Here is a 13,348-nt window from a genome sequence, read left to right on the forward strand (position 1 = left end):
ATGGCTGTGAGAGTGGGACCTCCAAAAACTTAATCAGGGAGTGGATAGGGAACCACAGCATTAACAACTCTGAGTGCAGCCTGAGTATCTGAATAGCTCCCACAACTCTGTGCCAGATGGCCTTTATGTGAAGCCCGTGAAAGCTCTGAGATGCAGCCTGCTCTATGGATTGCTTGTCAGTGCTGATCAGTACTGCTGAGCGCATACCTGCAGGTGCCAGGATATCAAATGACCTCAACCTAAGAGCAATGAGCTCTAATCCACAGATAAATGTAAAGAGCCCAATCCCCTGCTGATTTAAAACAGGATTGAAGAGTCTCTTCAGCTCCAGACATTGACTAGTAAGAAACCGCAGGGCAGAAAAATTAGGGAATATTCCTTCCAGTAAGCACAAGCTCACCAGTACCCTCAATCAGTCTGAAGATCCTGAGTAGCTTTAAACACCATATAGCAATTAGAAAGACAGATTTGTGGTAAAATTGGCATTTGCATTCGCACAAAACATACCTAACCAGCTAGGCTCCAGCATCTCAGATTCTGATTTGTTTTCCTCCTCTTCAAAAAATCCTAATAATGTAGATACTTTTTTCAAGGGTGGAAAATTTAAAGTTGCCCAATAGAAAGAGCTTTCCCATTGGTTTGTTTGTGGGTTTTTTGTTGTCGTGTTTTGTTGGGGGGTTTTTTGTTGTTTTTTGTTTGTTTGTTTTGTATTCTTACTCCCTCCCCTAGACTCAGATTCTTTACTAGTTCTACTACTGCAGTTTGAACAGTTAGTGAAAACAGCTTTCTGTAAAACTAATGACTGCACTCCCCCCCTTTAGTCTTGTTTTGTTTGACTGATTAGAAACAAATAGAGCATGAGCTACAAAGAAAGAACTTTTGCTCTTCATCAGCTGACAGAAGGCAAGATATTCTCAAACTCCCCAACAAAGACCTGCTGGTTTATAAATAACTTCCAGACCATCACATCTAAGCCTCCCTAAAAGAGAACTGAGGGGAAGAGACATGTTTGGACAGAATTCCTGTTCTGGACCATTTAACCATAAAATTGAACCAGGAACTAAATTATTTGGTTACACGGTATAGATATACTTGGGCAGATCTTCTCTATCAGAAAACTGGACACAATTATGCCTCTTGTATTTTTGTAACATGCACATTCTGGCAGGATTTTCTTGTAGGGATGATCACACAAATGAATAAGACACCTGGATACACATGAGTGGTCCAGATTTCTAGATTCTTTTTTTTCCCTAGTCTAGATTCTTGGGTTTCTCCTATTAGGTCATCCAGGTGACAACTGTTGATTATTTTAGCTAGAAATGACTACAGACGTGTTTTGAAGTTCACGTTACACTAAGTGGCATATAGCACCACTGTGTCTTTAAAGACTACAACTAAGAACAAAAAGATGGGAGCTAAATAACATCAAACATCTCATATAGTCTGACTAGTGAAGCTAACCTGAGCATCTATTTGCCTGCACTTTCACATGTGTAGGAACTGCGGTTTTGTAACTGCACGTGTTCCAGTATTTGGTATTTGTTTTAAAAGTACCATTTATATTTGTTTTCCTTTACTAGAGAGTCACAGTCAAACCCCCAGAACGGTGTTGTAAATGATTTGTATTTTATTTAAAAGAATACAACACATGTTGGAACCTAGCTGTTTGAAATTTCCTCCTGATGTCCACATTTCCCTGGAACAGCTTTTTAAAAGTAGCTGTTTTCATAGCTTTGGTGCTATTTTTAGGCATCTTTCTAGAGGTTAACTGGAAGAGAGGAACACGGACAAGTCAGGTGGTATGGCCTCTCCTATGACCTTGTATATTTATTGCTTTCAGTTCACCCAGACTGAAAATACCTTTAGTATTTTACTTGCACATTACCGGTGCCTTTAATTTCAAGAGAACAAGCCGCATAACAAGTAGAAAGGTGCCAGAAACGTATCTTTGTGCCCTTGGACAGCGACATCACGGATTCCCCTGTGCTGCGTTGAGAATTGCTATTTGTATTAATTTAGTTTCTGCTGCTTTAGCATAGATAATGCAAGCATTAAGAAGTGATTGTGCAGCCATATTCAAATAGGTACGTGTTATTTTATGCTGGGCTTCGGGACCAGTGACGGGCATGTAACTGTGTTCAGCTGAAGGCAGTGGGGTGACAGGCAGTGAGGTGATGACAAAGTCGAGAACGACAGGAATTTAGCTGACTTGAAGATGCTGGCAGAGACTGGCAGCTACTTCAACTGCTCTAGATGAAAAATATCCCCTAAATTGACGCCCTTAATGTCACGAAGTGATGCTCTAAGGTGCACTAAGTCTTGCTGGTTTCCACCTGAAACCTGACCTGCTCATTTTTTGCCACTGAATAGCTCCAATAATATGCAGGACGGGAAGGTGAGGGATACCTGGAAAAGTGCAGATTCTCAGTCTGGATCCCGGTGTTAACAAGGCATCATGTACACTGTCACCCCCATACCAAAGCTTCTTTACGTGGCAACACCATGTGCACGAACCACGCAGGGAAAACTGTCCATGCAATTATGACTGACACGATAAAACACTTAAAGCTTAATGTGCAGCTTCCAAGTTGCTTTGAAGAGCTAAAGGACAAAGGAGAGCCCACCAGAGATGCTGGTCTCCCCAGGGCTCTGCTCAGACTTTTCCCTGACGTGGCCCAAACTTCCCCTTTGGTAGCTGGGTCCATTTTGGAACTGAGACCCAGGACACATCTCCAGCAAAAATCCTGAGATTTCTCATTTCCTCACAGGATATTCCTGCTTTGTAAGTTATTCATTGGAGCAAAAAATAATTTCAAATGAGAACACTGTCTCTTGGGCCATGTTTTACCAACTACTTTACACAGATACACACAACTTCCCATGGTTGTGAAGATTTTCTAACCTTTTTGGTTTTAAAGCTCTATATTAAACAACACTTCACCAAGTGGGAATCCTACTTGCAAGTGACAGTGTTTCCAGGGCTCTGTGCTGTAATTTAATAGTGCCAAGTACTCGCTTGAATTTTAAAGCATGCTTTTAGCACTTTGAACTGCATTTTCCACGAGACTATTTCACTACAGATACTCTGAGCTTGCTGTTACACAGTTGAAGAACCACACTTTTGAGAACATTTAAACATCACAATCAAATCAAAAACCACCTGATATCATCACAGTTGCTGTGCCATGTCTAGCAAAAACAGATTATGAAATGTCATACAATTAGCAGAAATAATCTTACAATAATACTATTTTTGGAGAGCAGACATAAACATTCAGAGCCACTATCTATAGCTTCTCTAGCAAGCATAGGCAAGCCAAGTTTTCCCTGAGGCATTTTTTGGTTGAGGGGATAACTCCAACCAATCTTTTCTCAGCTGTGTTTAATCCATTTTCTGTCACCCACCTTTTTAATTATACTAACATTTTTATCTTAATCTTTTCTTCATGCTTTTGTTTGGGTACCAGAATTCAGCCTTCCTCCTACTTTTCCTATATGTTCATTTAATTGAAGCTTCATTTGTTGTTACATCTATTTTTCTTTTTAACTTATGTTATGAGCCTGGGAGGGCTCACCGTGAGATTTACTTCACCATATTTTGTTCCTAGCACTTCCCAGATATTTACCATGGATTGTCTGTCCCCTTCCCATCTATCTGCTTCCTTTTTTAAATACAGGAATCACACTAGAAGTGCAATGACTGAATAACAATGATGATGATGATGGTGTGTATTCAGGGGGAACACCACAGGAATCCTAGACTCATTGCTTTTCTGCAATAGTATATAAACATACATTTCCCATGAGGGAAACTTATGTAGAAATACCAGGCTGTTGCTAATTACAGCAGCCCAATATACAGCCCTAACGCTGGCAGAAGTGTCTAGCACAAAAGAATATAGATGGGAATGAACAGAAAGGACTTGTGACTTCCACTCCATTCTTTTCACTGGCACTGCCTACTCCACTCCTCAACAGCCCCTCCAATTAGCCTCCATTTCTCATCCCCTGTATACAGCACTGGCACCACCCCGGGTCATCACCCATCCAGATTTTCTCCTGTTCCTGGGACTCCCATACCACTCACATCAGGCAGGTCAGGAGCGATTAGGATCCACACCACAAAACCCCCACCAAGAAGAGTGAAACTCACAGTTAGACAAAACCTGAACACACAGCTGAAAAGTTCTCGTTACTTCTCAGTGCGCACAGCTGGGATGCTGCTCTGGGGGCTGCCACAGCTTGTCCTCATCATCCAAATATGCTTTCTAGAAACGACCTCCCCAGGTTCCTGTCCCTCATTTACTCCAGCTACTACTGAATGCAAATGACTTACAAAGCATGTCTCAGTAATCTCCCTTGTCTCTCTCTTTGTGCTGTTGCCAGGATCTAGCACTCTGTCACGGCCAGGTATCTGGCAGAGCACCTTTAAGGTCCCTTGGCCAGAGGGACTCACCAGGGTGATGCTGAGCATCAGCATGCTGACTCTTTCACTGGGCCTTCTCAGCAGTACACTGAATTCAGCTTTAGACTTTCCACATGCTGCTTTGCAAATCGCATATAACCTTGTGCGACGACCCCCCACTCCCCTGCCCAGCCCCTTGAAGAAGCAGTTTCAACCAGCTTTGTGTTTGCTAGCATTTTAGCAAGCAGGCTACCTTAATGCAAGAGATGAGCTATACCATATCACAACCCCATCAGACGCAGGAGTCAACATTTTGGACACACATCTAGAATATCCTCGGTATAGTAATGAAAGTGCAATCTTTAGTTTCCCTACCGTTTTCATCAAGTTTCTCTGCTATAAGAAGACTACAGCGAACCCAGTTTTTCCCATGAATCAATACGAAGCATGCATGAAGAAAAATAAGCGGTGCCTTGTGACCTACCCAAACTCATTAGCAAATACACGTGTTCGACCACATTCAGGGGAGCTTAAGCTTCCAAGTTCTAGCTGTATCAACACTCCTTCAGTAAAACATTGCCACTAACTGCTTTACGTGCCACAGCTGTCAAGCCCAAGTGCTGAACAGGAGTGAGAAGCGGGTCCCTGCGGGATCACGGATCGCGCGGGTGTGAGGAGACCTGCAGGGCAGGGCGATTCTTCACGCCCCAGGTGCAGGCATGGCTGAGTGGGATCCCTCCCGCCTGCTCTCTGGGGGCTGGTAATAGCCCATCCACGGCCTGTCCTTGCTACTACCATTTAACACATCCTCCCTCATTAGCGTGTAAAGCGAACCTCGGCTGAAAGTCGGCTTCCCACAGGCAGCGAAGGGCGCGCCGCAGCATTTAATCCAGGTTGTATGGCAACAAAAATAATTCATAAATACACAATTCCAAGGCTTTCCCTCTTAGAACCAAGCTATTTCAGCAGTTTCAGTCAAAACAGACGTTCCGCATCTATAATCGAATGCAAGAGTTGGGTTTACTGAGGTGCCCAGAGCGCTTTGTTCCTGCTGGGCCGAGCAGCCGGCGGCAGCGCTCAGCCCTGCCCGAGCCGCCGGGGAGAGCTGCCGACCCCGCCTGCCCCGCCAGCCCGGGCCTCTGGTCACGCAAGGTTTTGTGTGGCGGACCACGTGCAACACAAGTGAAATATTTACCATACTCATACTTGCAAAGGGTTCGGGCTCCCAGGAGAGGCTGAAAGCCTGAATACCGTATCGGAAATGAAACAAAGTGTAGTGTAGTTTGCTGGGTTTTGTTCGTTTTTTTTTTTTTTTTTCAGTTGCATTCAAAAAGTTTAGAGCCAGACAAAAAACCTCTTTTGTCGGGGTCAGTGGCCACAAGAAATACTCCAGCATTGCTGGTGCAAGTCAGGAAAGAAAATAACTGAGCAGAAGCAACACTTACCAGCAGAAATGCTCTCAGCTTGCAGCAGGCCCGGCCAGGCTCCGAGCTCTCGCTCCCTGCCACCACCTTGTTTGCTCCATCCCCGTCCCCGCGGTCCTGCCGCACTGGCAGCTGCAGGCTGTTGGCTCAGGGAGACAGCGGGGGGTGGTTATAAATGTATAATGAATGCTTTTACGGCTCCCCAGCAGGCAGGGTACGTGCTATTTGTGAGCTGGTGCCACGATGTTATGTCCGGGGCAAAATGCTGGCAGCCTAATGGAGAGAGGAAGGTGCTGCGGAGGGGTAGGAGTGGCGTGACATGGGGGACAAGGGGCAGGCCGGAGCACGGCTGGCAGCATGGTGGTGGCAGGGCACCCGGCAGCCCGAACCGCGAAAGCAGGAGGCCAAAAGGTTCTACTTCATCTGGAACTTACACCCTATAGAAAATGTGAAAATGGAATGTTTTTGCTAGAGCTCATGATCGGTGTGCAGCTCCGGAGGCAGGTTGGGTGCCAGTCATGGGAGGCACCCTGACAGCCACACCACAACAAGCGTGCTGGGATCATGCCTGTCGGTTTCATGTACCACCATCTTTAAACGCCCTATGTTCTTATGTATTTAGATGAAGGAGAAACTCAGCCTGTGACTCTTGGTCTGTAGCTGGTTACCTGTTTCCCAAAGCCACTTTAATACATACATTAACTCAAACTATTGGATAGCTCAACAGTCTTCTCTGGTTCTGTTCAGGTGCTTCCTATTCCTCGACCTTCCTCTCAAGTGTCAGTACGTCTCTGTCTAGCCAGCCATGCTGGTAACAGCCCATTGAAAGGAACAGCTTTGGGTTTTCTCTGCTTGCCTTGGGTAAGATTTGGCTCCAGCGCTTGCACTGCATGGAAATTCCCATGAACTGATCTTGTGAGCCACTGTAGAGCATGAAAGATACTGTTAGTGTCACCCTGGCTCACCTGGTGAATCTGCAGCACACTAAGTGCTAATGTCCAGGCACTGAATTTTCTCCTAGACATGAGCCACAATGGCTACTGACAACACTTCCAGAATTTGCGGCTTAGAGGATCTTTCAGGTCACGCTGGAGTGGCTGCTGACCTTTCCTCAATGCCTCTATGTAGCTCTTCAAAACCTCACAATATAAATATCTGAAATACAAGTTTCCATTCTCCTCAAGAACCAAAGACTGTGTGTGACGGGCAGGGGGAATGACGCAGTAAATTAGTCTGGCAGAACCTGAAGCCTTTACAATTATCTTTGCACAGTTAAAACTTTGTAAGAAAACCAGCAACATCTGCAGGAGAAAATGCAGGTCTTGGAATTAAGAAGTCGTGTTATCTGAGCTCTGATTTGGTTGTGACCTGAGGCTGAGTAACGTGGGGGATGACAACTCTAACCCGTTCCCACGGGACATTGGGAGGATCTCTTTAGTAATTACCTCGTGCATCAAATGTACCACACTGTCTACGAACAGTAAGTAATTTAGTCCAAGTATGGCTGGACATGAATACAAGTGAAATTGCTGGGAAGTTCAGATGCTTAACACCTACAAATCTTACTTTGTTTTACAGAGCTGGAGTTCAGGATTCATAAGGTGGACTGGATCTGTCCCTGAGCTGCTATGATTTTAACTGTGGCCACGACAACAATCTTTGCTTTTCCCCTTAAGTATTCTTTGGAGTATTCAAGGGCAACCTAGGCCTCACACAGGAGCAACGAAGATGTGTGTGCTAATTCTTGGCCGCATGTTCTGCTAAGGATGAGTAAGACTTATTGAGTGTTTTACTGTGGCAACAGATTAGCCATTTTTTAAGGAATAAATGTTTAAATTGATGAAAATAGAGTCTTGCCAGTCATGATTACAATACATGCTGCCCACAGCAAATCCTGTTCTGGCATGTGTGGGCAGAAGCTTGTTTAGAGGCATTTTCCCAAGCTCTGGCAGGTTGGAAAAAAGACATTCAGCCTGTAAGGAAGAAAGAAACCTGTACAAAAACCCACTGGCCAGTCTTGTCTTTGCTCTGTTTTACCCCATCAGTGGAGAGACAACGTACGAGCTCAGTACATCACCACAGCTCTGTGGCGTGACCCCTTGGGACACCTTTGTACAAACCTGATGGCAAAGGTGTGAAGAAAATCGTAGCTGGAAACTGAGTGCGGTGGCATCCAATGCAGAGGCTCTAAGCCCGAGCTGCAGGCTGGCAGCCTTCATTTCCCTCCCTCATGGCAGTAACTTCAAGTACTACAGCCTTGCCAGTTAATTGTTTTTAGCAACTTATGTTTTGCATCAATGCCCATTTTATAATTTTACTTCTACGTGTAGCTCATAGACTGACAGCAAGGACTGCAGATACAGGTAGAACTCTCCCTGCTCTTTCTCTTTAGACTGCTTTAACCACTGCACGGGATTATTTAAAACAAATATCTGCATGAGAAAAGGTGAAAATGAGTCATAGAATAGTGTAAAGGATATTTGACTTGCAAATCAGTAGACAGGCTTTGTGAAACAATGTGCACTTGCTTTGAGCTCTTAAACCTGTTGTTTCCACCTATCAATGCCCTGGTATTATTTGCTCATAACCTCTCTTTCTAGTGATACTTGGTAAGCCAGCATAGTTTGCCCTTCAAAATCAGGGGTCATTATGATGAGACCTTGCTTTGGATAGGTTACAAATGCGTAGCCATTTGCAAAAGAGTACTTCTCTAATGCAGTGTTCCTATGTTTTATTGATTCACACAAGGAATAGAAACTTCAAGCAGAATGTCATTTTTGCTGCAGTGAAATTTAACAGCTTGATGCACTACCATCTGTTTGAGGGAAAATAAGTATCGAGCTGATGTTAGGGTTTAATGCTGTAATAATACTTTAAATTGTACAGCAATACTGACGGCAGATTCATTCTTTGAGTAGACTGATCTCTTTTGGATGTGATGAATGACAGGAAGAATGGGCAGAATTATTTGGTATCTTAAGCAGGAAGGACAGGAAATTTGGTACATTAGAAAAAAGGAAGCCAGAGGATGCTTGACAACATAGCAGAAAAGTCAAGGGAAAAATGAGCACATTAGCTTTGTCTGCTGAAGGCAAGATAGCAGGCAAGGACAGTTAACTGGTGGACCATGAAATCAAACTGCCAGGAGCTGTTGATACAACAGTACCACAGCTTCAGTTCTGAAACTGCTGCTGCCTTCCCAAGACCATCCTCATTCTCCTTATGCTTTTGACTAAATCTCTCCTAAGCGTTTTCTGGGATGGGGAACCTTCCATGCCAAGTTGTCGTTCCGTTTTGCTTGTGCAGTATCCAGCACCATATTAAAAACCACTAATATTTCTGCAAATGACAGTACTGATTGCTTCTATTTTCTCACTGGTATCCTCTCTTTGAACGTGAGAGCCAAAAAAATGTTTAAATAAAAGTCTGAATGTTTTTGATTTGCTCTCTGAGCTTTTGCAATACAAATCTTTCCTGCTCCCATTTCAATCAAGGACAACGTTCTCCTTCAATGGTAGAAGACCTAAACAATAAAAATCATATCAACAAGGGTCTACTTAGACAAAAGGCATATCTGGGAAGTTCAGAAAGTCATCTGCAGTGGTCAGCTATTAGCAGAGTTAACTGCTGCTCATATTTTGCCTACAGTAGTCAGTGAAGAGATATTTCTGTTCTGGAGAGGGAAGAGTGGATACCAGCCCAGGTGTGTCAGGGAGCAGAACCTGCAGTCCCCAGGTCTCCCAGAAGCCCTCAGGATGGGAGCAGTTGTCCTGCCCACCTCCAGGGTTTCATGACCAACCCATTAGACCAGGTGCTAAATCATCTCTGCACATCCTCAGTACACTCCACTATTAGAAGTGCTAAGAAGTGTATGGGAATTCAGGGCAGCTAAGAAAGTTTTTTTTCCCAAAATGTCATTTATTCTAGATGATTCTGCAGATACTTCAAGAAAGTGAAATAGATTGAGGACAGCTTGAATAATTTCCCTTCCTCTTTTTTTTTTTTCTTAAATTTTTGGAAAGCAGCATATGGGGTTTGGTCCCCGGCGTAGTCCACCAGGTTAAAAGATGCAAAGTAAAATATGCGTCAACCGGGGTAGTATTGTAAATATCTATGCTACACCTGGGTACTGAAACAGTTAAACAGTGGAATGTCCTACTTCACTTGTTGAGAGCTAATGACGCTGAAAACAATGTTATCCTCCTATCATTTGTTATCATCAAGGACTGGACATTCCAGTTTATATTCATGAAAATGAATATATATTCATTTTATATTTCTATTAATGAAAAATGATTAACCTATAATGGAAGTTCTCACTTCTTTAAATGAAGAATTAATGAAAAAACTTTCAACTGTTCTAGTCCAAATCTGCCCAGAAATGAAAGCATCACAGAAAAAAAAGACTATTAATAAATGAAATAGTAGTAAAAAAGAAAAATATCTTCCAAAACCAAGGGTTTTTGTTAGTACATTTCTTCTTTTTTGAGTACAGATGCTAAAATTACATGCTATCTTGAAAATGTAACTGCCTGAATGCCGTCTGCTAATATGAGCAGACTTCTCCATGTGCAGGCTGAAATAACATGGTAAGAGTTTTGTAATCACTTTATTATCCATTATTGGAAAATCTAACCAAAAAATGTTATCACAATTTTAGAAATTGTTCTTTAGAAGCCAACAGTTCTGTAGAAGTCTGAACATGAAAGAAAAAGAAGCTATGACTGAGAACTGCGCACAATCTTTCTTACCCAGAATGAGAGAATTGGAATAGAAAATTATTTATCCTTAATGTAATCCTATCTCCTTGTTTAGTCGATTTATATAAACTTCCCTCTGCAGAGAGACAGTTCTGGGGGTGAGGCATTTTGTCATGTGCCTGCATTGTGGTTGGACAGCACCTGGTGGGTCAGCACTTCAGTTTTTGGCAGGTCTGCACATAGTACACACATTTTTTGAAATTTGTTTAACTGGGTCATCAACCTGTCCCTCTAGTGCACCAATGCAACAACTTAATGCCTGAATATGCCTAAAATACTGTGGATAAAATAAGACATACTTATCACCCTCCAGGTCATTACTTGGAAGCCCCCATGTTCCTTCAGCCTTTACTTACATTGGTGTGGCAGCAAGTATAATGCAGTGTCAGTGAGCTGGAGGAGAGAGCTGTAGTGCCAGAAGCTCTGACTTCAGTGGGACACAGATCCCTGTCTATGTGTCGTACTAACAATGATGAAAGATTAGCTTGTGCTTAGACACCACCTAGTTCATCTAAATGCACAGAAGCTTCAAATAAAGATCTGTATCCTTGGATCTGATGAAAACATTGAGGACATTATACTAAAATATACTTTATTAAATACCAAAATATTTTCCCTCTGTCATCAATAAACATATTAACAGGATTTACAGATACATGTCTATTTTTATAAATTAATGTACATATGTTCATATTTCTCAGCTCTATTTTTTCTACAACGTTTGCATCATGCTGTAAAATGTCCAAGTTTTTACAACGTAAAATCAGACAAAAGTCCCAAAATTCTATTACAGAAGTTAAACACACAGTTGTAGCAACTGTTTTTTCCATGTCCATGGCTCCTCATCATCTTTTTCTAATTGAAAAGTTGTGAATTTATGTGCTGGGTATATCACTCCTCTGGAAGATGTCACCAACATCTTCCCACTTCAGTCATCTGTCAAAAATGTTCTAAGCAATCATCGAAAGGCTTAAAGCGAGTAAGGATGCAGTACCCAGTTTAGGCACATGACGAAACCTTTTCCAGCTCTGCCACTACTTCTACCATCCTTTTCATTTGTATCCCTCAACTATAAGCCTGTTGGTGCAGGGACTTGCCTTAACTGCTCTAGCTGGACACTGCAAAAACAGTGATCCAGACGATTAGTTTCATACAGGCTGTGTGCTTTGCCTCAGACTCTCCTGATCATGACAACCATACAGCAAACTCTGCTGTCTGCTACATATTTCACCTTCCAATGATGTTATAGCTATAGTTTCTTGACACGCTAAACCTGAATTCAAGGCTTCAAGTGCTAGAAGCCTACCAGACAGATGATGCACATCATCGACAGAGCCTAAATGCTTGGATTCCTTCCATTATTTTTCCCCATAAAATTTTGATGGGTTAATTTTGAGTTGGCTGGTCTGTTGCATTCCGCCTGTGCTGTAATTCTGCTGCCTCTCTTCTGCTGGTATCTGCAATATTATCTTACCTCTCAGATTGCCCACTGAGGCAGCTCTTCTCAACTTCATTAAAGTTTCTGCTTTCTCTTTGGATATCAATGCTGTTGTTGTAATACCAGTACTGCTGGAAAAAATGCCTGACTTGCCATGAGGTAACGGCCAGAGCCAGACCCAGAGTTTATGAAAGACCTGTTTTCACTTATCTGCAGTATCTGTGCTAGAGCCTGGCTTAAGCCAGGTAACAATCTGGATTTGCTGGATCGGATCTCTCAAAAAAACCCAACATGCAGGATTCCGTAACAGAGAACTTCAGTGGTAACACAACCCACTGCAACACTGCAGTGCAGGAAGCTCAGCGTGGGCACTACTACAAAGACAGTCTACAAGAAAAACCACTAATGGCCTAGGAACACGGCTCTAGGAACAGAGGCTCTGCAAGAGCAGGCTGCAGCCCTCAAGGTGCTTCTGAAAGCTGCAGCCAGCATGCCACCGCCTCTCTCCCACCCTCTCCCCTTCCTGACCAATGTCTTCCTCCACCCAAATGAAAAACAGTAAGCTCAGCACGAACCTGTATGAATGCTGCCCTGCCCGGAATTTCAGTGTTTGAGTGACGACTATTTTACCACTATTCTGCCCTTGCAGTTTTTATGTAAGACTTTGTGTGAACTACAAAATATGTCTCCAAACCTGGTGTCTCCTGTAGGAAGCAGGAAATTTAGGGAATGTGTACAAAGATCTGAAATAGAATTAACAGCTAGAAACTGACTTAGTCCTGGATCATTTTACATTATATGGATTCCAGCTTAATTCTTTTGCACCATCACATGGCTGACTGGTTTTGGCCCCACGAAATCCTGTTTCTGCTTGATGCAGTTTTAATTCAAAAGCTATTTTTGTATTTCATAATGTAATATAACCTAAAATGATGTCCCTCTACCATTCTGCTCAGCCTTTTGTCTTCTATCACTACAAGATAGTGTTGGTCTCTTCTCCCAAGTAGCAAGTGATAGGACAGGAAGAAATGGCCTCAAGTTGCACCAGGGTAGGTTTAGATTCGATATGAGGAAAAAATTATTCACGGAAAGGGTTGTCAGGCATTGGAAGAGGCTGCCCAGGGAAGTGGTGGAGTCACAATCCCTGTAAGTGTTTAAAAGGTGTTTAGACAAGGTTCTTATGGAGTTAGGTTAGGTTATGGTTGGACTTGATGATCCTGAGGGTCTCTTCCAATCAAAATGATTCTATGATTCTAAGAGAGCCAACACCTGCTTACCCAGCATCCCCCCTTCACAAAGCATTTCTTCCAGACTTAAC

The sequence above is a fragment of the Caloenas nicobarica genome, chromosome 4 (assembly GCF_036013445.1).
Source record: "Caloenas nicobarica isolate bCalNic1 chromosome 4, bCalNic1.hap1, whole genome shotgun sequence".
Lineage (NCBI taxonomy): Eukaryota > Metazoa > Chordata > Aves > Columbiformes > Columbidae > Caloenas > Caloenas nicobarica.